Source organism: Muntiacus reevesi, chromosome 1, assembly GCF_963930625.1.
Source record: "Muntiacus reevesi chromosome 1, mMunRee1.1, whole genome shotgun sequence".
NCBI classification, from domain to species: Eukaryota; Metazoa; Chordata; class Mammalia; order Artiodactyla; family Cervidae; genus Muntiacus; species Muntiacus reevesi.
In genome coordinates this window covers 5,169,368-5,196,782 of record NC_089249.1, presented here as the reverse complement: position 1 = coordinate 5,196,782, position 27,415 = coordinate 5,169,368, and positions in this window count along the sequence as shown.

Here is a 27,415-nt window from a genome sequence, read left to right as displayed (position 1 = left end):
TAACACAAAGTGTAAACTCTAATGTAAACTATGGAATTCGGTAAACTTTGATTAATATTGACTCCTCACTTATATGTATCAGAATAACATAAACTATCATTAAATAGTAAACCTGTAAAAGGGACAAAGAATTTCTATGGGAACTCCCTATACTTCTGTGTAAATTTCTGTAAATTTAAAAACTTAAAAATATTCTGGAACATAGTGTCTATCAAAAAAGTTATGTCCACAAGTGTTCAATTTTACAGTATCACATTAAAAAACATGCTACTTGATTTGCATATAGGGTTATCGTTACCATCTTTCTAGGTTCCATATATATGTGTTGGTATACTGTATTGGTCTTTATCTTTCTGCCTTACTTGACTGTGTATAATGGGCTCCACTTTCATCCATCTCATTAGAACTGATTCAAATGAATTATTTTTAATGGCTGAGTAATATTCCATGGTGTATATATACCACAGCTTCCTTATGGAATTTAGAAAGATGGTAATGATAACCCTATATGCAAAATAGGAAAAGAGACACAGATGTACAGAACAGACTTCTGGACTCTGTGGGAGAAGGCGGGGGTGGGATGTTTTGAGAGAACAGCATTGAAACATGTATATTATCTGTGGTGAAACAGATCAACAGCCCAGGTTGGATGCATGAAACAAGTGCTCGGGGCTGGTGCACTGGGAAGACCCAGAGGGATCGGGTGGAGAGGGAGGTGGGAGGGGGGATCAAGATGGGGAATATGTGTAACTCCATGGCTGATTCATGTCAATGTATGACAAAAACCACTACAATATTGTAAAGTAATTAGCCTCCAACTAATAAAAATAAATGGAAAAAAATATGCTCCTTGAATTTTTATACAAATTTAAAATGTAAGCACATCTGTTACTAAGCCACATATTTATAACCTCAGATGTTTTACAGTTTACCCTAGTATGCTATACAAATATCATTAAAGGATATGCAATATGATATTAACTATGTGCAAAAATATTTTAATAACTTGAGTATTACTATAACATTATAATTTGAAATAAATTTGTGATTCAAATGGACATTAATTTGAATGTTGTTACATTAAGAAAAATTTTCATTAAAATATTTTAGTTTTATTCCACATGATATTCTTCAATACTTTAATATTTATATATCCAAAAAGTGCTTTTCTCTGTTTCCTTTATCACTTTTTTAAAAGTTTCATTTGCATGAAACTTTTAGTGTTTATAAGCACAGAAAGGGATATCATTTTGTAGCAATAGATCAAGTAGTTTGTTGTTATTAATCTCTAATAATAACAGAGAAATTTGGATTTTACTACAAATATACTTTTCATAGATTTAGCTTAGTTTCTGAGAGAAAGCAGTAAAACATATACTTTCAAAGCCTCAGGTAGGATTTTCTAGGCTAAAAATGGCCGAACAGTTAGCATCAAAAATTCTCTATGGCTGATTCATATCAATGTATGACAAAACCCACTGAAAAATTAAAAAAAAAAAAAAAAAGAAAGAAAAAGAATTAATTTAAAATATACCAGAAACAATGTATATGGAGCAGAGATGAACAGGGTCATATTGCCCACCGTCTCTCTGCTATGCCCTGTCGAGGAGCTGACAGTACTATAGTGAAGTGAACGAGCAGCACCCATCGCAGCAGCGTTCACCCTGCTCTGCCACAATGGCGCAGTGAAAACTGGGCGACGCTGATGACACCGGGACTTGAGAGTGACGTCACGAACCACAGAGCCGGGTGACGAAGGGCGTGATGGGGTAAACCTGAGGCGTGCACTGTTTAGACAGGATGGTCAGGAAAGACCCATTTTCAACTAAGATAAAAATTAATGGTTCTCACCATGGAAAATGTTGCTTCCCAGGAGACAGTGTTAAGTTCTAGATTAACTGCTGGTTACCCTAGAAATGGGGGTGTTTACTGGTCACTGCTATGGCATCTGGCAGATAGACTTTCAGGATGCTGTGGAACAGCTCATAATGTGCCAGGCAGGAGATCACTACAAAGAAATAATGTGTGTGTGTGTGTGTGCGCGCTCAGTCATGTTCAACACTTTGCAACACCATGGACTGTAGCCCTCTGTTACAGCCCATGTTACTGTGGCCTTCTATGGACTGTAGCCTCATGAACTGAGGTTCCTCTGTTCATGGAATTTTCTGGGCAAGAATACTGGAGCAAGTTGCCATTTTCCACCCCAGAGTATCTTCCTGACCCAGGGACTGAACCCATGTCTCTTGCATCTCCTGCATTGGGAGACAGATTCTTTACCACTGAGCCGCCTGGGAAGTCCCTTAAAAAACTATCTGACTCAAAATTTCAGTGGTGCTAAGGCTGATAAATTCTGACCAATAGGAAAAAATCTTGACTATTTGGGCAGAATACAAATTCTAGGTAGTTAATACATGGAACAGCAAGTGCAAACTGAATATACTTCTATTATAAGAAAAAAATATCAAGAAGCTAGGTAGTCAGAGAAGGGAATAAGAATGAATAATTGGAAATGAGACCAGAAATATATGAGAACTTCAGTAGAAAGTGTTTATAGGGTTTTCCTGGAGAGAAATGGGAAAGCATTTGATATCTATCTGACATGATTTGAATTATGATTTAATAGGATTATTTTGACTGCTCTGGAGTAAATTCTGAGGCTATTATAACAACTAGAAAAGTGGTTATGGTGATTTGGACCAGCATGTTTATGGAGAGAAATATTCTGCTTATGGATACAGTTTTCACTGTTGATTGGAATATAAAAGTACACATCCAAACAGGATAAATTTCTGATTCTTTATTTGAAAACTAAACATGCATTTAGTGTATTCTCAACTATTCCATTCTTAGCACTTAATGTTAAAAAAAAAATTGTTTTCACAAAGACTCAAGCTGTAATGTCCATAGTAGCTTTGTATGTAATAGTCATGAGTTCAAAGTAAATCAAGTGCATGTAAATAACAAAAAAGGAAAATTTGTTTTTTATGACTACAATGAAATATTTCTCAGAAGTAAAAAGGAATAAACTATTGACACACACATGAGCAATGATCTTTCCAAAACTATCTGCTTGATTGAAAGATATCTTACATAAAATAGTATGTTCTTTGTGATTTCATTTATATTAAGTTTTGCAACAGGTAATAGTAATTCGTAGCGGGAAAATGAAATCAAACAGCACGTCTCTTTATAGAGCAGAGAAGGCAATGGCAACCCACTCCAGTACTCTTGCCTGGAAAATCCCATGGACAGAGGAGCCCGGTGGGCTGCAGTCCATGGGGTCGCTAAGAGTCAGACACGACTGAGCGGTTTCACTTTCACTTTCATGCATTGGAGAAGGCAACACACTCCAGTGTTCTTGCCTGGAGAATCCCAGGGACAGGGGAGCCTGGTGGGCTCCCGTCTATGGGGTCGCACAGAGACGTACACGACTGAAGCGACTTAGCAGCAGCAGCAGCAGCAGTAAGGATTACCTAGGGGTCAGCTTGAGGGAAATGCCTGGGTTCGTGGGATTACCTGTATCTTGATAATAAGTGGCTGCATGCATGTACTTAATTGTAAAATTTCTTGTAGTTTTGAAAATTTTCATAATAAAGTGCTATGAAAAAATAAATTTTCTTCAGCATCCTATGACACCTGTCACTAAATTTAATATAATTTTGTTTTGATCTACCAGAAAAAGTGACTTTTTTATTGTGCTTCTTACTGGGTTTTTCAGTATGTTTTTATAGGGAACATTTAACCATTATTTTTACTGTTCTATATAATAACATATTTATTATTATAAATTCTCCATGGAATATTATTTTTAATAAACATACAAAATTGCACTTTACTAATGACAGCAGTATTTTGGTCATACTTTTGCTGTTTTAATAAGTGGTGCTCTAATTTTCCGGAAAAGGCAATGGCACCCTGCTCTAGTACGCTTGCCTGGAAAATCCCATGGACAGAGGAGCCTGGTAGGCTGCAGTCCATGGGGTCGCTAGGAGTTGGACATGACTGAACAACTTCACTTTCACTTTTCACTTTCATGCCTTGGAGAAGGCCATGGAAACTCACTCCAGTGTTCTTGCCTGGAGAATCCCAGGGACGGGGGAGCCTGGTGGGCTACCGTCATGGGGTCGCACAGAGTCGGACACGACTGAAGCGACTTAGCAGCTGCAGCAGCTCTAATTTTCACTTGAATGAAGATTTTTGTGAAAAAGGATTCTTTTCTACATTTATGAACATTTAGATGGCAATATCCCACTCAATCACTTTATATTCAACTGAGCTTGAGGTTCGCTGGGTATTAAAAATGATATATTTTTCATAGCATTAGACTTAACTCTTGGATACATTATACTGAAAGATGCAGGTATGTTTAACCCTTTGACCCAAAATGAAATTTGGGATCCAGGAATATACAGCACATTAAAAGTATCATAAAATATGACCAAATGGGACTAAATCTTGGAATGCAAGATTGGTTCATCATAAACAGATTAATTAATGTGAAACACCACATTAAAAAAATGGACATTTAAAATCTCATTATCATCTAATCACACACAGAAAAATCATTTGACAAAGTCAACATTGATATTATGATTAAAACTCTCAACAAATTAAGAATAGAAAGAACTTCCCTCACTATAGTAAAAATCATGTATTAATAATTAAAAAAAAAAACACGCAGCTAATATCACATTCAATGGTGAAAAACTGAAATCTTTTCTTCTAAGATCAGGAATAAAGCAAAGATTACCACTTTTACGAATTATATTCAATAAAGTACTAAAAACCCACAAGGTAAGAAATAAAAAGCTTCCAAACCATAAAAGTAGTGACGCTATTTCTGTCTGTAGATGACATCACCTCATATGTAGAAAATAAAAAAGACAGTGTAAGAAACAAACAAACAAACAAAAAACCTGAGAACTAATAAATGAATGCAGTCAAGTTGCAAACTACAGTTCAGTCGCTCAGTTGTGTTTGACTCTTTGCGACCCCATGGACTGCAACACACCAGGCCTCCCTGTCCACTGCCAGCTCCTGGGGTTTACTCAAACTCATGTCCGTTGAGTCAGTGATGCCATCCAACCATCTCAGCCTCTGTCGTCCCCTTCTCTTGCCTTGAGAACCCTATGAACAGTATGAAAAGGCAAATTACAAAATCAACATAAAAATAAGTTGTCTTGGTTTGCTAAATACATTTTTTTTGAAAATGAAATAAGACAAACTGATTACAATAACATAGAAATAATGCAAATGGAAGTATCAAATGAAGTGAAAAATGATTACACTGAAAACAACACATAATTGATGAAAGAAATTAAAGTCGGTAAGATAAATGAAAAGACCCCTGTGTTCAGAGATTGAAAGACTAATCTACTTAAAATATCCATACTATTCAAATTGATATATAGACTCAACAAAATCCTTATCAAAATTTCAATGGCATTTTTCATGAAAATAAAACCAATTCTAAAATTCATGTGAATTCACAAATGTTCCCATTTAGTCAAACGAGTACTGAGAAATAAAAATAAAGCCAGAGGCATTATACTTCTTCAATTCAAAATACATTAGCAAGCTACAATAATTAAAGCAACATGATACCAGCATAAACACAAGAATATAGACCAATGGCACAGAATGGGAACCCCAAAAATCCAAGCATAAACTATAAGCAGCTCTTCGACAATGAAGTTAAGAATCCACAATGGGAAAAGGAAAGTGTCTTTGAGAAAAACATTGTGAAACTGGATAACAAACTATATCAGATGAAACAAATTGTACCCTTGTGTTATTCCACATACAAAATTGATTAAGAATGGATTAAATGCTTTGGTATTGTAATTGGAAGGAAAAAAAAAAAAAAACTTTGAAGAAAACAGAGTAAAAATCTTCATGACACAAAAGCACAAGCAGCAAATCAAAGTTACACAAGTCAAATAGCATCACAAAACACAACAAAACAACCCATAAACATGGTAGAAAAAACCAACACATAGAATGAATGGGATAAACTATTTGCAAGGCCACACTACAATAAATGTACCAGAAATCTTACAACTAAATAACAAAGAATTAACAATACGATTCATAAATGAACAAAGTACTTGAATAGACATTTCTCCAAGGAAGATATAAAAATTGTCAACTGGTACATGAATATGTGGTTAACATCACTAATTATCAGGGAAATTCAATCAAAATCCACCGTGAGATATCACCTCACACCAATGAAAGTGAGCTTATCAAAATAATCAAGCTAACAAATGTTGGGACATGTGTGGAGAAATCAGAACATGTGTGAGCTGCTGGGGGCAATTTAAAATAATGCAACCCCTAGGAAATACAAAATGGCAGTTCCTCAAAATACTGAAAAACATAATTACTATTAGGTTCAACTTTCCACTTCTGAGTCTATGCCTTCAAATGCATTAATATCATGAATGTAAAGATATATCTATACACCCATCTTTATTGTAGCATTGTTCACAATAACCAAGACATGAAAACAGTCTGTTTATTGAGAAAAGAAATGATAGCAAAAATGTGACATATATACACAATGGAATATTACATAGTCTTTAAAAATAAGGAAATTCTTCCATATGCAACAACTTGGATGAACCTGGAGGACATTAAGCCAAGTGAAATATGCCAGATATAGAAAAACAAATTCCCGATGGTTCCATTTATAAGAGGTTATCACAACAGTCAAACTGTTGTCTGATAGAAACAGACAATAGAATGGTGGTTGCCAAAGACAAAGGCAAAGTTTTAATTATGCAAGATGAGTAAGTTCCAGAGAGAATGCAAATCATTGTGACTATAATTAACAAACTATGTGGTGTAACTGCAAATTTGTTGAGAGGGTGTGTCTCATGTTAAGTGTTCTTATTACAATAAAAATTGTATAAAATAAGTAAAAATCCTTAAAAGTTATCTTCCTCAAACGAATTCTTTTTAACAGCTGAGTAACATTCCATGGTGTATATGTACCACAGCTTCCTTATCCATTCATCTGCTGATGGGCATCTAGGCTGCTTCCATGTCCTGGCTATTATAAACAGTGCTGTGATGAACATTTGGGTGCACGTGTCTCTTTCAGATCTGGTTTCCTCCGTGTGTATGCCCAGAAGTGGTATTGCTGGGTCATATGGTAGTTCTATTTCCAGTTTTTTAAGAAATCTCCACACTGTTTTCCATAGTGGCTGTACTAGTTTGCATTCCCACCAACAGTGTAAGAGGGTTCCCTTTTCTCCACACCCTCTCCAGCATTTATTGCTTGTAGACTTTTGGATAGCAGCCATCCTGACTGGCGTGTAATGGTACCTCATTGTGGTTTTGATTTGCATTTCTCTGATAATGAGTGATGTTGAGCATCTTTTCATGTGTTTGTTAGCCATCTGTATGTCTTCTTTGGAGAAATGTCTGTTTAGATCTTTGGCCCGTTTTTTGATTGGGTCATTTATTTTTCTGGAATTGAGCTTCAGGAGTTGCTTGTATATTTTTGAGATTAATCCTTTGTCTGTTTCCTCATTTGCTATTATTTTCTCCCAATCTGAGGGCTGTCTTTTCACCTTACTTATAGTTTCCTTTGTTGTGAAAAAGCTTTTAATTTTCATTAGGTCCTATTTGTTTATTTTTGCTTTTATTTCCAATATTCTGGGAGGTGGGTCATAGAAGATCTTGCTGTGATTTATGTCGGAGAGGGTTTTGCCTATGTTCTCCTCTAGGAGTTTTATAGTTTCTGGTCTTACATTTAGATCTTTAATCCATTTTGAGTTTATTTTTGTGTATGGTGTTAGAAAGTGTTCTAGTTTCATTCTTTTACAAGTGGTTGACCAGTTTTCCCAGCACCACTTGTTAAAGAGATTGTCTTTTTTCCATTGTATATCCTTGCCTCCTTTGTCAAAGATAAGGTGTCCATAGGTTTGTGGAAAAAATAAAGTACCAAAATATAAAATGATATACAGATGACAAGCTACAAAAATACAATCAGTGCTAAATGCCATTGAAGAATCAAAACTAAAACAACACGAAGATGCCACTTATACATCAATAAAAAGTCAAATCCAAAGTACTGACATCATTAACTGCTCACAAGGATGTAGAGCAACGGGAACTCTCATGCACTACCTATTGGGATACACATGAAAGACACTTTTGTGTCATTTTACACAACTAACCTAGTCTTCCTACAAAACCCAACAATCACACAACATGGAATTTACCCAAAGGAGCTGACAATTTATGTCTATACAACAACCTGCACACAAATATTTATTGCAGCTTTAACTCATATTTAACAATAACAAACCAAGATATTCTTGAGTATGTGCAAAGGTGAATAAACTGTGCAATATCCACAATATTTGAATCAAGCAAGATAGTCTTCAATATATGAAACAGTGAACAAACTGTGAAATATCCACAATGGAATATTTTTGAGCACAAAATCCCACTATCTAGTCATGAAAAGACACAAAGTAATTTTAAATGCATAATACTGAAATAAAAGAAGATAATCTGAAAAGGCTATACTCTGTGGTTCCAACTATGTAAAATTCTGTAAAAGATATAAAAAAAGAGAAAATAAAGTGAACAGTGGTTGGCAGAGGTTGGAGAGAGGGAAGAGTTAATCTAAATAAAACAGCCAGTTGTTTTTACCAGTAAAAAAAGATTTATTCAGGAACAGGGATGAGTAACTATGATGAATCACATATAAATCTGGTAAAGCAAAGGAGAGGCAATTCTCTTATAGTGAAGAGGAAGTTAGGAGAAGCTGTTATAAACAAAAAGTGCACTGGAGGAAACTAGGAGCTTGAACTACAGTGACTTTCTTTACCTGAGTTGTCACAGTCTCTTGTGGCCAAGGTATTGTTAGTCAAAGAGAAAATCTTTCTTCCTTCTGATGATGACAGGAGTTTCACATCCTTGCCCAGGTTGCAAGTGAATCTTTTTCAGCTGGGATCCTTCCTGACTGAATGTGCCTGAGACCTCCCCTTTTTGACTTACTGACACCAATTTAATGAGGTTTCCCTCCATTAACTTTCACAAGCAAGATGAGTAGGTAGAACACAGAGATTATTTAAGGCATCGAAAGTACTGTATTATTCTGTAATAATGGGCTTCCCTTATGGCTCAGCTGATAAAGAATCTGCCTACATTGCGGGAGACTCGGGTTCAATCCCTGGGTTGGGAAGATCCCCTGAAGAGGGGAGTGGCTACCCACTCCAGTATTCTGACCTTGAAAATTCCGTGGACTGTATGGTCCATGGGGTCGCAAAGAGTCGGACATGACTGAACAACTTTCACTTCACTGTAATAATAAATACCTGGCATTTTACATAGATCAAAACCCATAGAATGTATGACACTAACAGTGAGACCAAACATAACCCATGGACTTTGGATTATTATGATGTGGCAATGATGTGTCGGGTTCAATGATTCCAAGAAATGTACCAGTCTAGTTCAGGGTGTTGATAGGAGGAAGATTGTATGTGTGAGGAGTGGAAAGGTGGAAGGTATGGAGAATCAGTATTTTCTACTCAAACTTGCTATGAACCTAAAATGGTATATAAAAAAAGAAAGTGCATTTTAAAAAGCTATGTTTACACCAAAAATTAAAAAAAAATGTTAAGGTGAACCTCGTTAAAATTAAATGAGTCTTCTCTGGAAGAGATCTAATTAGGACAATGAAAGTACTAGCTACAAATTGAGAGGTATTATTTATTAAAACACATATCTGTATTCCCCATCCCAATTGGGATGGGGAATACATGTAAATCCGTGGCTGATTCATGTCAACGTATGACAAAAACCACTACAAAAAAAAAATAAATAATAAAAATAAAAAAATAAAATAAAAACACATATCTGACAAAACGATTCATATCCAACATGTACAAAGAACACTGAAGTCCAACAATAAGAAAACAAGCAATCTGATTTTTTTTTAATGGGCAATGATCTGAACAGAGATATCTCACCAAAGAAGATATACTGGTGGAAAACAAGTATGCATCAGGTGGCCAAAGTATTGGAGTTTCAGCTTCAGCATCAGTCCTTCCAATGAACTGATCTCCTTTAGGATGGACTGGACTGTATGTTATTAGGGAATTGCAAATAAAATGATGAGATACCACAAACACACTTTATAAATTGACTACATTCAAAACACTAACAGTATCAAATGTTGGTGAAGATGCTGAGAACTTGGGGAAAATCATTCATTACAGTGGGAATGCAAAATGTTACAGTCACTCTGAAGATAGTTTGGCCCTTTCCTACAAAGCTAAACATAGATTTACCATGTGATCCAGCAAGGTATCAGCCAAATGACTTAAAAATAGGTCTATATGAAAAATATACTAGATGTTGTTCAGTAGATGACTGGATAAAGTAAATGTGAAGCACCCATGCCTTGGAATATTATTCAGCAATAAAGAGAAATGAACAATCAAACCACAAAAATCATGAAGAAACCATAAATGCCTATTGCTAAAGGAAAGAAACCAATCTGAAAGTTGAGGTACTATATAAATCAAACTGTATTACATAGCACAGAGAAACCCATGGGTCCAGTAAAAAGACTGGTGGTTGGCAGGGGTTAGAAGAAAATACGAGGGCATGATTAAGAGGAGTACAGAGAATATTTAGGATAGTGAATTATTCTATATGATATTGTAAAATTGGTTAAATGTCATTATGTTTCTGTGCAACACCAAGTGTGAATGGTAATGTAAATTATGGACTCTAGTCCATAATGATGTATCAATATAAATTCATAGATTATTTTAAAACATATATAACTTTAATCAAGATATTAATAATAGGGGCTACAGGGGGCATTACAGAGGAGCTCACTGTACTTTTCATTTTTGTTCAAAATTGATCTCTAAAGAGATTAGAGTATTGGTTACCTTTAGAGTGAAGCAGGAACATGTAGGAAGGTAGTCAGAAATAGGTTTACTTACTGTTAGCATTTTAATTCTTAAGATGGTTGACAAGTTTACAAATATTTATGATATTTTTCAATAAATATAAAAACAAAAGTGTAAAATGGAAAACAGAAAAATAATTTAGACATAGGCAAATTCTACTGATGAATGTTATTATGCAATTGATTTATCTCTTAGCTCTGCACTTATGTTGACTTTCTCCAACTGTTGATGGTCAGGCATTCCAGATCTGTACACTCAAACTCTTTTAGGGAAAAAATTGATTTTGGGGAAAAAAACTTAATACTCCAAATGAAATTAATGACTCTATCTCATTTGCTGATAGATCCCTGACACAAACATTACAGCCTGGGGGAAATGTTTCTAAACAAGCTAGTGAGAATCGTATCTCAAACTTTGTGAAATGATATCACTTAAAGCTTGTATAGTCAAAAATTTAGAAGTTGTATTGATATTTTCTCTGAAGAAATTCAAGATTCAGTTATTCAAGAAAGAAAATACTCTTGTCAAGTAAAAACAATTAGAGTCAAGTAAAGAAGTTTTTACATCATTTTTTAAAATTAAACACAGTTAATATATTCTTTCTTTAGTTAAGCATAGGTAATGTACAATATTATGTGTTCAGTTCAGTCACTCAGTCATGTCCAACTCTTTGTGACCCCATGAACTGCAGCATGCCAAGCCTCCCTGTCCATCACCAATTCCTGGAATTCACCCAAACTCATGTCCATTGAGTCAGTGATGCCATCCAACCATCTCATCCTCTGTCATCCCCTTCTTCTCCTGCCCCCAATCTTTCCAAGGATCAGGATCTTTTCAAATGAGTCAGCTGTCTGCATCAGGTGGCCAAAGTACTGGAGTTTCAGCTTCAGCATCAGTCCTTCCAATGAACATCCAGGACTGATCTCCTTTAGGATGGACTAGTTGGATCTCCTTGCAGTCCAAAGGACTCTCAAGAGTCTTATCCAACACCACAGTTCAAAGCCATCAATTCTTTGGTACTCAACTTTCTTTATAGTCCAACTCTCACATCCATACATGACTACAGACACATAACATAGTGATTCACAGGGTTTAAAGATTATACTCCTTATAGTTATCATAAAATATTGACTATATTCCCTATGTAGTACAATGTATTCTTGTAGCTTATGTATCTTATACATAACAGTTGGTATCTCAATTCTCTACTCTTTTCTTGCCCCTACTCCTTCCCTCCCCTATTGCTAACCAGTAGTTTGTTCTTTATATTTGTAAGTACATTTCTTTTTTGTTGTATACATTATTAGCTTGTTTTGTGTTTAGATTCCATATATAAGTGATATCATATAGCCTTTGTCTTTCTCTGTATGACTTATTTCACTTAGCATACTATCTTTCAGTACCATTCATTCATTGCTGTAAATGGCAAACTTCATTCTTTTTTATGACTATGACCTTGATAGGTAATATCGGGATCCCATATCATAGAACTCATGTTTTCAAGCACCATAGTGCTTTCCCTGGCCACCCAGGGAAAAGCTACCAAAAACAAAAAATTATAAGGGCTAGAAAATGTTGTTTACTAATGCGGGAGTGAGTAACTTAGGGTACTGGAGGGAGCATAGTAGTTTCTTGGTGGCCCACTTTCTCTTCTACCAGTAACATAGTTTCTTCTTCCTGTTCTCCACTACTCTGTCTTTTTCCTCTTCTTCCCTGATATCTTTTTTTTTTTAGACCAAGGAAAATATAATAATTACAAATCCTTGTTTGATCTGGTTCCTGAGTACAAGGTGAATTAACTTGCTGTTCTTAACAGGCTAATTGGATAAACCAAACATTGACGTTATTACATCTGGGATGAATTCGATTGAAAAGAAACTTCAGGGAATAAACTCTCTATGATGCTAAAAACTTACATCATTATGTCTGAAAATATTTCCCCTGGAATACAGAGAGGAACCATTGTTGTTTTGTGTGTGTATTTTTTTTTTTCACTATTTTTTAAGAAAGTTGGTAACAGAAAAGAACAGGCAGATAATACTAATTCGGAGACTCTTCTAACAGTTAAGTGATAAATTATGTTTACATTTGTTTTCTTCTTTCTTTTTGGTTATGTGAAATTAGAGCATATTTGTCTACTTACTATATATGATAGATAGATGATCCCTATAAGTTAATGCTATGTGACTTTGTAACCAACACAATGTGAAAACAATGAAGCAAATGTTACCTTTTATGGAGTTATAGGAAATGATCAAGTTAAAAGCTCTTACTGAGCATCTATGGTGTACAAAGTATTCTGTTGGAACTGTGGAGAATGATATTCAAAGAACATGTAGTTTTCTGATATTCTCATTCCAGGAAGAAAGCTAAAGCATACACATTCTTATCATAAGTGATAAGATTACTGCTATAAGAAAATAATAGATAAAGCCTTTAGAGAGCAAAAGAGTGAATTTCCTTTCTCACAGGAAATCTCTGAAGGCCAGCTAGAGGATATTTCTCAGAAATTTGGTTTGAGGTTCCCACAAGGTTGAAACTGCTAGAAATGGAAGGACACTCCTGGAAGAAAGAAGAGAGCAAGATGAGTTTGGATATTCTACATCTATTTATTTTTCATCTTTGGCTGCTACATTATTTACATTATAGAGATTTCACATGATGTATCTACTAATTTTTACATGCTCACATTGCATCATGAATACACCCTGATCATATTACAGCTTTGATATAATTCACTTGAGAATTATAGTCTCCATTTTCTAGGTCATGAAGTATTGTAGATTACAAAATAGGTTAAAATCCCCTCTTTCAAGATGCAAGGGGAATCACTGAAATATACTGATGCCTAAGGACACATTATTTTTCAAATAAATTAGTGACTAAAGTAGTTTGAATTGTTTGGAACTTAATGCACAAAAATGAACTTATGGCTGTAGATCTGAGTGAAGACATTTGATGTCTTTCTGAAACTACTGATTAAATATTTGATGAGGACACATGATTATTAACAAGTTAATAATCATAAATGTTTATGATTCTTAAGTTATCTTAAATACACAAGTCCAAATATGAAAAGAGAGATAAGCTTGTCTGGGAAAATAATAGGAAAATACATTTGACAACAAACAAACCCAAAACTATAATACTCAAAGAACTGACCAATGTCAGGGAATACTGATGTGAAATAGACTTTCACATCACTTTGTTTCCAATGATTAGCATATTTTCAAGTGCTAAATATGTTATGGTACATCACTTTTTAAAATCAGTGAAGGAAAGGAGGCACTTATCGTAATGATTAAAATATCAAGACTCAATTTACTTATAGTTTAAAATTAAGCAAGTGGAAAGAGACTTTTTAATACTTGAAAACCCAAACTGAATAACTTTATTAGACCTATTCTGAAGAGGTTCTGCCACCCCCCCAGGAATAAGGGATATTTCATTTCTTTTGAAGAGAAGAAAGTTCACCATGAGAGAGAAAAATATATTGAAAGGAAATCTTGTCCCTAGTTTGTCATAAGCTGCACTTTGGCTGTTCACAACTTTCAAGCCATGCATTGGAGGTTGGATGAATTGAGGAGAGGCACAATGGAATGAGTAAGTCTTCCAGATTATATTTAAATGCATTACATTTCATTTTATATTTATACCTGCATATAGTGCCACTTGACAGCATCATCTTCATAAGAAAGAACTAAAGAAAAAAGGTGTTCTTGGAAATGATTTCCTGATAATATTTCTTTTAAAATGTGAAAACAGAAATCTTCATGCAAAGAAGGGACATTTTAACTTTCATAATTATTTGCCAGGACAGAAACAAACTGAATGAAGAAGTCAGTTTTTACTATGACTCTTTTGGAAAATTACATTACCCTCCCTCTTCTGCTTTCCTGCTCTTCCAGCAATGTGAGGTTTTCAGGTACTTGAGAATACAATCTCTACTGGGAATATAACCACCATCATGTCCTAGACCAACTGCCAGGTGACATCCTCCAATAAAAGAAAACCACCTCAGGTTTAACAAGCTTAGGTAAAAGCTTGAATTTTTAAAACATAAGCTATTAATGAATAAATTCTCTTTCATTTAGAAATTTAACTTCAGGAAGTCATTTTGAAATGTAACTTCAGGAAATATGAGTGCTTAAAATGTACTTTTCCTAGGCTGGAGAATGAAAAAATAGTAATGGGCATTTTTGAAATATCATCAAGTAACAGAGATCATTCACTCTGTTCATCATATACATCAAGGACTAAATATAAATGTGATTGGAGGTTGCAGTAGATTATTTTAAATAATATGTCTTTTCCCTTTTCAAACTAGGGTATCTAGAAGCCAGTTTGTGCTACTTTTAAAATAAATATGTATAATAAATGCAAAAATTATAAGTGTATGTGTGAACAAGATATTCTTTAAGGTGCTAAGGATGATGTATGACTTTATGTCATAAACCACCTAGAGCAGTCAAATATATCCTAAATAATGAGTGATGTACAATACTTGGGATTCTGAATATATTGAATATGGCCAAAAAAAATGACAAAGGGAATAACAAAATGGAGCCGTATATTAAATATATTCATAAAATTAATCATAATCATATCAACTGTAACAAGGGATTGTATTTAAAGAGTCTTAATGGAAAGTTTAACATTCACAAGCTTATATGAGACTCATAATGACCCTATGAAGTGCTCATTACAAACTGAACAACAAATACTATTATTAAGAAACAAATATATAATATAAATGATTGGAAACAATATACCTGATAAGCAAATTTGGTTTTACTTGAAATATTCCATAATATAATATATTGTACCATATATTGAGTTATTTTTTTGCAGATAATCCATTTCACATTCATCCCTCATCTCATTCATGAAATCATGAAGCTGAACAATAGTGTAATTGAGTTCATTCTACTTGGGTTATCACAGGATCCTGTTAGGAAGAAAATAGTGTCTGTCACTTTCTTATTTTAATATCTGGGGACATTACTGGGTAACTTCCTGATGATTTTCACCACCAAGACCAGAAGGACACTTGGGAGTCCAATGTACTTCTTCCTTTTTCACTTATCTTTATCCGATGCCTTCCTCTCAACTTCCATAGCCCCTAGTGTGATTGCTGATGCCCTTAGGGGAAAGAGCACAATCTCTTTCAATGAGTGCATGACCCAAGTATTTGCATCATATTTTTTTGGGTGCCTAGAGATCTTCATCCTTATTCTCATGGCTGTTGACCGCTATGAGGCCACCTGTAAGCCCCTTTGATACATGACCTTCATGAGCCATCGAGTCTGTGGTGTGTTGATGGCTGTGGCCTGGATGGGGTCTTGTGTTCATTCTTCAGCTCACATTCCTCTAGCCTTGAGTCTGCCTTTCTGCAGTCCCAATATGATAGATCACTATTTTTGTGACTTGCAGCCTTTGTTGAAACTTGCCTGCACAGACATGCGACCAACCTACTCTTCGTGTCCAACAGCAGGGCCATCTGTACAGTGAGTTTTGTCATGCTGATGTTCTCCTATGCTATCATCTTGCATTCTCTGAGAAATCATGGTGATGAAGGGAGGAAAGAAGCCCTCTCGACCTGCATCTCCCACATCATCGTGGTCATCTTGCTCTTTGGTCCTTGCATATTTATATACTCATGCCCTCCAACTACCTTCCCCATGGATAAGATGATAGCTGTGTTTTATACAGTTGGAACACCTTTGGTCAACTCTCTGATTTATACACTGAGGAATACAGAAGTGAAAAATGCAATGAGAATGTTATGGGGTAAGAAACTGATCACAGATGACCAAAGATAAATGGAGGTTTCATATTTTTCTTCAAGTTTAGATTGACCTAGAAGTCCCCAGAAAATATCTTTTATTGTAGTGTTGATATAATCCAATCATACAGAAGTAGTATTCATTTCCTTCAGGAAAGTAAGCACGGTAATGCAAGCAGTGATTAGTTTTCAGTCACTTTTATGTAGAGGATGGCACAGCACACATATACTGGAATGTAAGTTTCATTGCCTTAGGTGTTTTGCACTGCTGTGTCTCTGCATCTCTTGACTGACTTATATCACAGTAGTTTTAATCTAATGTTTTCCATGCCCTTTTACATTTTGACTTATGGTCTTTTCTGTGTACAGTTGCACTTAAATACTTATATTCACAATCTGGCAGATTTTCCCTCTTTCAAATTGTTCTGTGTATTAGACATTTTGGTCACATCTGTCTTATTATAGACCTTCACTTGGGTTGTTCTTCCTGACTCAGCAGAAAGTAACCAATTCAAATAATATAGAATCATAATATTGTAATGGACAGTGTATAATCTAGACAATCTCCCTTCAATTTATTGGTGTTATACTTTGAATTCATACCATGTGTTTATATTGATCCTTATAACAATGACAGAATATGGAGACAAAATTCCACTTCTGAAGTATTTACTAGAATTTAGGAAGGCCTTGACTATTAGATTTATACTTATATTGATATTCTTTTGGTAAAATATATGTTCCTAATTCATTTCCTTCTGAATTTGGGAGTGGTATAATTTTTTCTCACGAGTTATACATTTTAGTATTTTGTTCTGTATTGACACCTTGTAACTGTAAAATTGATGACCCAAATTAAGGGTGATATGTTTACACATTCTAGAAGGAGAGAGAGAAGCAGTTGGTGAAGGTGAATATTGACACATCAGTAGATTAAACAAATAATGAAATAATTGGGAGGGTTTTATGCTTTAAAATAGCAGTATGTGCATTATGGACATGAATTATGAACTCAAGTTCAGCAGATCACACCTCTTAATATTTACCCAAAGGACTTGAAAGCTTACACCCACATAAAAATATTCACTGGTATTTATACAAGTTTTAGTCTTGATTGTTAAAGCTTAGAAGCAATCAAGATATCCATCAATGGGTGAATAGATAAACTGGTCAGCTCAGTTCAGTTCAGTTTAGTTGCTAAGTTGTGTCTGATTCTGTGATCTCATGGACTGCAGCATGCCAGGCCTCCCTGTCCAGCATAACTCCCAGAGTTTACTCTAACTCATGTCCATTGAGTCGGTGATGCCATCCAACCATCTCATCCTCTGTCATGCCCTTCTCCTCCTGCCTTCAGTCTTTCCCAGCATCAGGGTCTTTTCAAATGAGTCAGTTCTTCACATTAGGTGGCCAAAGTATTGGGGTTTCAGCTTCAACAGCAGTCCTTCCAATGAATATTCAGGACTGATCTCTCCTTTAAGATGGACTGGTTGAATTTCCTTGCAGTCCAAGGGACTCTGAAGAGTCTTCTCCAACACCACAGTTCAAAAGCATCAATTCTTCGGTGCTCAGTTTTCTTTACAGTCCCACTTTCTCATCCATACATGACTACTAGAAAACCATAGCCTTGATTAGATGGACCTTTATTGGCAAAGTAATGTCTCTGCTTTTTAATATGCTGTATAGGTTGGTCATAACTTTTCTTCCAAGGACTAAGTGTTTTTTAATTTCATGACTGCAATCACCACCTGCAGTGATTTTGGAGCCCCCCCCAAATAAAGTCTGCCCCTATTTCCACTGTTTCCCCATCTATTTGCCATGAAGTGATGGGACCGGATGCTATAATCTTTGTTTTCTGAATGTAGAGCAATAACCCAACTTTTTCACTCTCCTCTTTCACCTTCATCAAGAGGCTCTTTAATTCTTCTTCATTTTCTGTCATAAGAGTGGTGTCATCTAAATATCTGAGGTTATTGATATTTCTCCCAGCAGTCCTGATTCCAGCTTGTGCTTCATCCAGCCCAGCATTTCTCATGATGTACTTTGCACATATGTTAAATAAGCAGGATGACAATATACAGCCTTGAGGTACTCCTTTTCCTGTTAGGAATCAATCTGTTATTCCATGTCCAGTTCTAACTGTTGCTTCCTGACCTGCATATAGAGCTCTCAAGAGGCAGGTCATGTGGTCTCTTTCAAAATTTTCCACAGTTTACTGTAATCCACAAAGGTTTTGACATAGTCAATAAAGCAGAAATAGATGTTTTTCTTGAACTCTCTTGGTTTTTTGATGATCAAGAGGATGTTGGCAATTTGATATCTTGTTCCTCTGCAAAGGCAGAGGTTTTAGAAAAGTCTAAAACCAGCTTGAACATCTAGAAGTTCATGGTTCACGAACTACTGAAGACTGGCTTGAAGAATTTTGAGCATTACTTTACTAGCGTGTGAGATGAGCTCAACTGTGGGGTACTTTGAGCCTTCCTTGGTATTGCCTTTCTTTGGGAATGGAATGAAAACTGACCTTTCCCAGTCCTGTGGCCACTGCTGAGTTTTCCAGGTGTTCTGGCAAATTGAGTGCAGAACTTTCTCAGCCTCATCTCTTAGGATTTGAAATAGCTCAACTGGAATTCCATCACCTCCACTAGCTTTGTTCATAGTGATGCTTCCTAAGGCCCTCTTGACTTCACATTCCAGGACGTCTGGCTCTAAGTGAGTGATCACACCATCGTGATTATCTGGTTCATGAAGATCTTTTTTGTACAGTTCTGCTGTGTATTCTTGCCACCTCTTCTGAATATCTTGTGCTTCTGTTAGGTCCATACCATTTCTGCCCTGCATTGAACCCATCTTTGCATGAAGTTCCCTTTGTATCTCTAATTTTATTCAAGAGATCTCTTGTCTTTCCCATTCTATTGTTTTCCTCTATTTCTTTTCATTGATCAATGAGGAAGGCTTTCTTATCTCTCCTTGCTATTCTTTGCAATTCTGCATTGAAATGGGTATATCTTTCATTTTGTTCTTTGCTTTTTGCTTCTCTTCTTTTCACAGCTATTTGTAAGGCCTCCTCAGACAGCCATTTTACTTTTTTGTATTTCTTTTTCTTGGGCATGGTCTTGCTCCCTGTCTCCTGTACAGTGTCATGAACCTCCATCCATAGTTCATCAGGCATTCTATCAGATCTAGTCCTTAAATCTACTTCTCACTTCTACTGTATAATTGGTAGGGATTTGATTTAGGTCATATCTGAATGGCCTAGTGGTTTCCCTTATTTTCTTCAGTTTAAGTCTGAATTTGGCGATAAGGAGTTCATGGTCTGAGTCACATTCAGGTCCTGGTCTTATTTTTGCTGACTCTATAGAGCGTCTTCATCTTTGGCTGCAAAGAATATAATCAATCTGATTTTGGTGTTAGCCATCTGGTAATTTCCATGTGTAGAGTCTTCTCTTGTGTTGTTGAAATAGGGTGTTTGCTATCACTAGTGCATTCTCTTTGCAAAACTATATTAGCCTTTGCCCTGCTTCATTCCGTACTCCAAGGCCAAATTTGCCTGTTACTCCAGATGTTTCCTGACTTCCTACTTTTGCATTCCAGTCCCCTATAATGAAAAGGACATCTCTTTTGGGTGTTAGTTCTGGAGCGTCTTGTAGGTCTTCACAGAAAGGTTCTGCTTCAGCTTCTTCAGTGTTACTGATCAGGGTATAGACTTGGATTACTGTGATATTAAATGGTTTGCCTTGGAAACAGAGATCGTTCTGTCATTTTTGAGATTGCATCCAAGTACTGCATTTTGGACTCTTTTGTTGACCATGATGGCTACTCCATTTCTTCTAATGGATTCCTGCCCACAGTAGTAGATATAATGGTCATCTGAGTTAAATTCACCCATTCCAGTCCATTTAAGTTCACTGATTTCTAAACTGTCAATGTTCACTCTTGCCATCTCCTGTTTGACCACTTCAAATTTGCCTTGATTCATGAACCTAACATTCCAGGTTCCCATTCAATATTGCTCTTTACAGCAGTGGACCTTGCTTCCATCAGCAGTCACATCCACAAATGGGTGTTGTTTTCACTTTGGCTCCATCTCTTTAGTCTTTCTGGAGTTATTTCTCCATTGATCTCCAATAGCATATTGGGCACCTACTGACCTGGGGAGTTCATCTTTCAGTGTCCTTCTTTTTGCCTTCTCATACTGTTCATAGGGTTCTCAAGGCAAGAATACTGAAGTGGTTTGCCATTCCCTTCTCTAGCGGACCACATTTTGTCCGAACTATCCACCATGATCCATTTGTCTTGGGTGACCCTACATGGCATGGCTCATAGTTTCAATGAGTTAGACAAGTCTGTGGTCCATGTGATTAGACTGGTTAGTTTTCTGTGACTGTGGTTTTAAGTCTGTCTGCCCTCTGATAGAGAATAAGAGGCTTATGGAAGCTTCCTGATGGGAGAGACTGACTGAGGGGGAAACTGGGTATTGTTCTGATTGGCAGGGTCATGCTCAGTAATCTGGTATATCCTGACAAATGAATATTATTCAGCACTAAAAAGAAATAAGCTGCCAAGGCATACAATAGCAAGAAGAAATCTTACATGCATATTCTTAAGTAAAGTAAACCAATGTTAAAAGGTTATGTATTGTACAATGCCCATTATAAGACATTCAGAAAGAAAAAAAAAAAAAACCCTCTGGAGACAGCAAAAAGTTCAGTGGTTGCCAAGGATTCAAGTGTTGGGAGAGATCAATAGGTGGGGCACAGAGGACATTTAGAACAGTGAACATCTGAGCGGTATTATAATGATAGGTAAACATCATTGTACATTTGTCAACCCATATGATGTACATCACCAAGAGTGAAGTCTAATGTAAACTCTGGACTTTGGGTGATAATGACATGTCAACTTAAGTTCATCAATTGAACAAACACATCACTTTTGTGGGAGGTTAACAACGTGAAGGGGAGGACTTCCCTTATGTTTCAGTTGTTAAGCCTCAACATTTCCAATGCAGGGGCCCTGAGTTCAATCCATAGTCAGGGAGCTGGATTACACATTCTGCAACTAAGCAAAGAATTTTCATGCCACAGCTAAAGATCCCACATGCCTCAGATAAGACCCAGTGCAGTTGAATAAATAAATGCATAAAATAAATATTAAAAACAATGGAGCAGGCAAAGTATGAGTGAGGTAGGGAGGTCTATGGATGATCTGTATCTTTTCCTCAATTCTGCTACAAACATAAAGCTACTTTAAAATAATAAAATCTGTTAAAAAATATGTAAATAGAGAAGATAGAATTTAATGGTAGACAAAAACACCTACTAAACTGAAAAGAATACAAGAAAGAAAGTTATAAAGGGAAGAAAGCAAAAGTAAACTGCAATAAGACCAAGTAAAATTCAAAAATTTTAACAATTACATTAAAAGTACACTGCAGCATTTAAAAGCATTTCACCTTCATCTTCCTATGCAATATAGCTTGGACCAATACTAGTTGGGAGATGTGGAAATTTGGTCCCTCAATTCCATTCAGTCACTTCACCATATCTGACTCTTTGCAGCCCCACAGACTGCAGCATGCCAGGTTTCCCTGTTCATCACCAAATCCCAGAGTTTGCATAAACTCATGTCCATCTAGTCAGTGATGCCATCCAACCATCTCATCCTCTGCCATCCCCTTCTCCTCCTGTCTTCAATCTTTCTCAGCATCAGGGTCTCTTCCAAAGAGCCAGTTCTTTGCATCAGGTGGCCAAAGTATCGGAGCTTCAGTTTCAGCATAAATCCTTCCAAGGAATATTCAGGACTAATTTTCTTTAGGACTGACTGGTTTGATCTCCTTGCAGTCCAAGGGACTCTCAAAAGTCTTCAACACCACAGTTCAAAAACACCAATTCTTTGGTGTTCAGTTTTCTTTCTAGTCCAATTCTCACATCCGTACAGGACTACTGGAAAAAACATAGCTTTGACTAGACAGATCTTTGTGGCAAAGAACGTCTCTGCTTTTAATATTCTGTCTAGGTTGGTCATACCTTTTCTTCAAAGAAGCAAGCACCTTTTGATTTCATGGCTGCAGTCACCATCTGCAGTGATTTTGGAGTCCAAAAAAATAGTCTCACTGTTCCCACTGTTTCCCCATCTATTTGCCATGAAGTGAGAGAACTGAAAACCATGACCTTTGTTTTTTGAATGTTGAGTTTTAAGCCAGTCTTTTCACTCCCCTCTTTCACCTTCATCAAGAGGTTCTTTAGTTCCTCTTTGCTTTCTGACATCAGGGTGGTGTCATCTGCATATCTGAGGTTATTGCTCTTTCTCCCGGCAATCTTGATCCAGCTTTTGCTTCATTCAACCTGGCATTTCACATGATGAAATCTCATATAAGTTAAGTAAACAGGCTAACGATACACAAGCTTGATGTACTCCTTTCCCAATTTGGAACCAGTTCATTTTTCCATGTCCATTTGTAACCACTGCTTCTTGACCTGCATACAGATTTCTCAGGAGACAGGTCAGGTGGCCTGGTATCCCTATCTCTTTTAAGAATTTTCCAGTTTGTTGTGATCTACACAATCAAAGGCTTTGGCATAGTCAATAAAGCAGATGTTTTTCTGGAACCCTCTTGCTTTCTCAATGATCCAACAGATGTTGGCAATTTGATCTCTGGTTCCTCTGCTTTTTCTAAATCCAGCTTGAGCATCTGGAAGTTCTCGGTTCATGTACTGTTGAAGCCTCACTTGGAGAATTTTGAGCATTACTTTGCTATTGTGTGAGATGAGAATCTGATTAGGTGAGTCTTTCAGACCCATGACTCCACCTGGACTGACACCCAGATCTTTCTTAATATTTTCCTAATGGGGGAACAAATGGTGTTTTTGTTGTTGCTGCTGTTGATTTGTCTTAAGCCCAAGAAGAAGCAGGTAAAGAGAACAGAATGCAAGTCACACTGTTTTCAGACCTTGGAATCAAGTGGTTCAGATAACAAACCCAACTGGGACTACTGTGACAATGAAGAGGAGGCTGACTCATTATAAAAGTATTATCTTAAAGGGAATGCAGGCAGCAGGAAATAAACCTGTCATTTGGAATAAGATGAAGAAAATCAGGAGCCTACAGAAAATCCTTCATCATTCCTAGAGCACCACAGGGAAGGCATCTGAATTTATACTGCCACTAACCCTGAGACATTGGAAGGGAATGCAGTGACTCCCTGGTGTTTAATAACCAATATATAGAGGAAGAAATGTCAGAGACAGAAAAAAGCCCACACTCAAGTCTTCCCACTGACTGTTGCCCTCTAGTGTCAACTGGCCACCACAGGAATCTACACTAATGCCCACACAGATTCTCGGCTCTGGTAAAGGCACCTGACCCCTGCTCCTACTGAGGGAGAGCAAACCAGGACCCAGCAGTGCACCATGCCAACAAGAGAGACACTAGGAGAAAGAATGCTCTCAAAGGGTCAGAAACAGTAGGTCCTGGCCACGACCCTCAAAAGCTGAGGTTCAAATAGATGAAAAATGATGGGCCCAGCAAGGCTTTCCCTAGTCCAGTGGCTAATACTTCACACTCTCAATGCAGGAGGTGTGGGCTTGATCCCTGGTCAGGGGACTAGATGCCAATGCTGAAGCTAAGAACTGGCAGAGCCAAAAATATAGATAAATGGACTTCCCAGGTGGTGCTAGTAGTGAAGAACCCACCTGCCAATGTAGGAGATGTAAGAGATGTGTGTTCAGTCCCTGATTCAGGAAGATCCCCTGGAGGAGGGCATGGCAACCCACTCTAGTACTCTTGCTGGATAACCCCATGAACAGAGGAGCCAGGCAGGTTATAGTCCATAGGGTCCCTTAGTGGGGTGGCCTCCATGCTTAAGAGTAGCTGCTCCCACAACTCTGCTAGAGGAGGTTGAAAAGTTAACACTTGATTAACCAGTCACTATATGGGCTCCAATCAGGTTCAGGCTTTAGTCAATTTTGAGGGAACAGGAGGGCTATATCCCCCAGAAGACTGACTCACATTCAGGCTACACTTTCAGACATTCTAGTGGCTACCAAGAAAAAAAGAAAAGTCACACACACAAAAATTGTCACAAGCTAAATCTTGCCACCCTGCTACACACAGAAATAAGGCACCTGGAGCATGATTGTATACAGACCAAAGGCATGATCTATTCTAGTTGTCCTGATCTAGGAAATGAGCCTCCTCAAAACTCCAAAGAGGAATGGTTCTTAGATGGGAACAGGTTTACAAAAGGGAAAAGACTGGTGGGATATGCAGTAACCTTCCAGACCCAAGTCAGAGAAGCTACCCACAAGGACTTCTGTCCAAATTGTGGAGCTGATACCCTTAACAGAACCTTAGCACCTGGGACAGGGAATGACTTAAATATTTATTCATATTCTTGGTATATATGTGGGTTTCTCTGGTGGCTCAGTAGTAAAGAATCTGCCAACAGTTCAGGGAACACAGGTTTGATCTCTGGGTCTGGGAGTACCCCCTAGAGAAGGAAATGGCAACCCACTTCAGTGGGTTTTTGCCTGGAAAATCCCATGGACAGAGGAGCCTGACAGGCTACAGTCCATGGGGTCTCGATAAGCACAATAAACTGGTTTATGCATGCCATCCTACACCCATATAGTGCATTATATGTGTATATATATATATATATATATATATATATATATATATATATATTCCGACTGAATATATATGTATAGCTGAATCACTTTGCTATACAGCAGAAATTAACCCAACATTGTAAATCACCTATACCTCAATAAATCTAAAACAAAAAGAAAGAACTAAAACTGAATTAATTTGCTTCTGACTGCCCTTCTTTGCATGCGCTTAGCCCAAGGGATAAGTTAAGTTAAACGCATTTGAACTCTTATATTGTAGACACACTCCTCTAGCCTGAGTGAATGGACACCCTAAATACCTTGAAATGGAACAGTTCAAGTGTGTCCTCCAGGTAGGAGAATCTGTGAAAGCTCTCACAAAACATGGTAACTAGGTGCTGTACTGACCTGGCCCACTATCTCTTCTGGCCAGAAGCCTGGGGGCATATAAAACCCAGGAAAACCAGCAACTTGCAAGACCAGCTCACTTCTAGGTAGAACAACCCCACTTGGTGATCCTAACCACACATTCCATGCTGAAGTTGCTGTGATCACTTCATGGGGTCATTGTACTCAAGTGAAGGGGGATCCCAAGTCTTAACCTCCAGAGAAACGACCTATGACAATGGCCTCCTTGACTACCCCTGTGAACCTCTTTGATCTGAAGCTTCTCTTCCAAAAAGCAACCAAAGATACATCCAGATCTGGCCAGTAAAGCTGGACATCAGGGCATATTTGCCCACAGGCAAAGCTAGATACTTTTACTCTTTCATGTATCTGAAAGTGTCGAGTGTCCTTTACCTCCAAAAGTTTAGAAAACTGAGGTTCATCTCATGAAGATGAACGTTTAGGACTGAAGCTTGGGAACAACCGAACATACCTAATGGCGGCTGAGGGGAAACTCTGCTCCTTTGCACAGGGCTATTATGATGCCTGAAATCAGTAGGAAACAATTACAGAAACAGACCATCACCCCTCTGCATCCCTCGAGAGTAAGAAGCCAGACAGAGGCTTTGCCAGACAGCAAAGCCCATTAGTAAGTCCCTGGTAATAACATTAGAAGCAGAGTTAAAAAGAAAACAAAACAAAGCAAAACAAAAAACTAACCTTTCTCTTTTCCTTTGTGTTTCATCTGGTTTCACTTACTCATAGGCTGCCAAGTGCAGAAGCCTCCTGCTGGTGCTTCAGACCAGAGTTCCTCTGCTGAAGGGCTGTGCCGGCTCTGCTCAAGGATGTAGGCTGAAGGACCAAGCACAACTCAGAGATTCAAGATGGCGGCGGCCAGTTGAGTGCAAGCGGAGCAACACATCTGGATGTTCCCGCAAGAACTCTGCCTCCTCTACGCTGGCAGCCTCAGCTGCCCTGCCCACAGCCTGCCTGTCAGGGAGATACTGTTCTCTAGCAATGGCTCCCAAAGTCTTTTGGCACCAGGGAGCTCCTTCATGGAAGACAGTTTTTCCATAAACAATGGGATTGGGAACTAGGGGATGGTTTCCAAATAATTCAAGTACATTGCACTTATTTGCACTTTATTTCTATTATTACATCAACCCCATCTCAGATCCAAGAGGCTGGGGACCGCTACTCTGGAGCCAGCTCATTCCTCTCATTATTTGCTCAAAGAACACAGTCTCCCTTCCTTGCTTCTGAACTGAGCTCCTCTCATTCTATTGGCTTGAACAACAAGGACAAGGAAACTCCCGTTGGAGTCTGACTCAAAGGGTCAGTAAAAATGTTTGCAAGCTTAGTCATGTCCAACTCTTTGTGACTCCTAGACTAGCCCACCAGGCTCCTCTGTCCATGGGATTTAACAGGCAGGAATACTGGAGTGGGTTGCCATTTCCTCCTCCAAAGATCTTTCAGACTCAGGATCAGACCTACATCTCTGTCTCCAACATTGGCAGGTGAATTCTCTTACTACTGAGCCTTCTGGGAATCCCTCAGTAACAGTATTACATGTAAGGTTTTAAATACTTGAGCAGAATGTGGAAAAAAGTGATATTGTATGATTCCTGAAGCTTAGGTAGAGAGACCTTGAGGGTTTAACTTTTGTGAAACAACTACTGCCCTGAAACAGC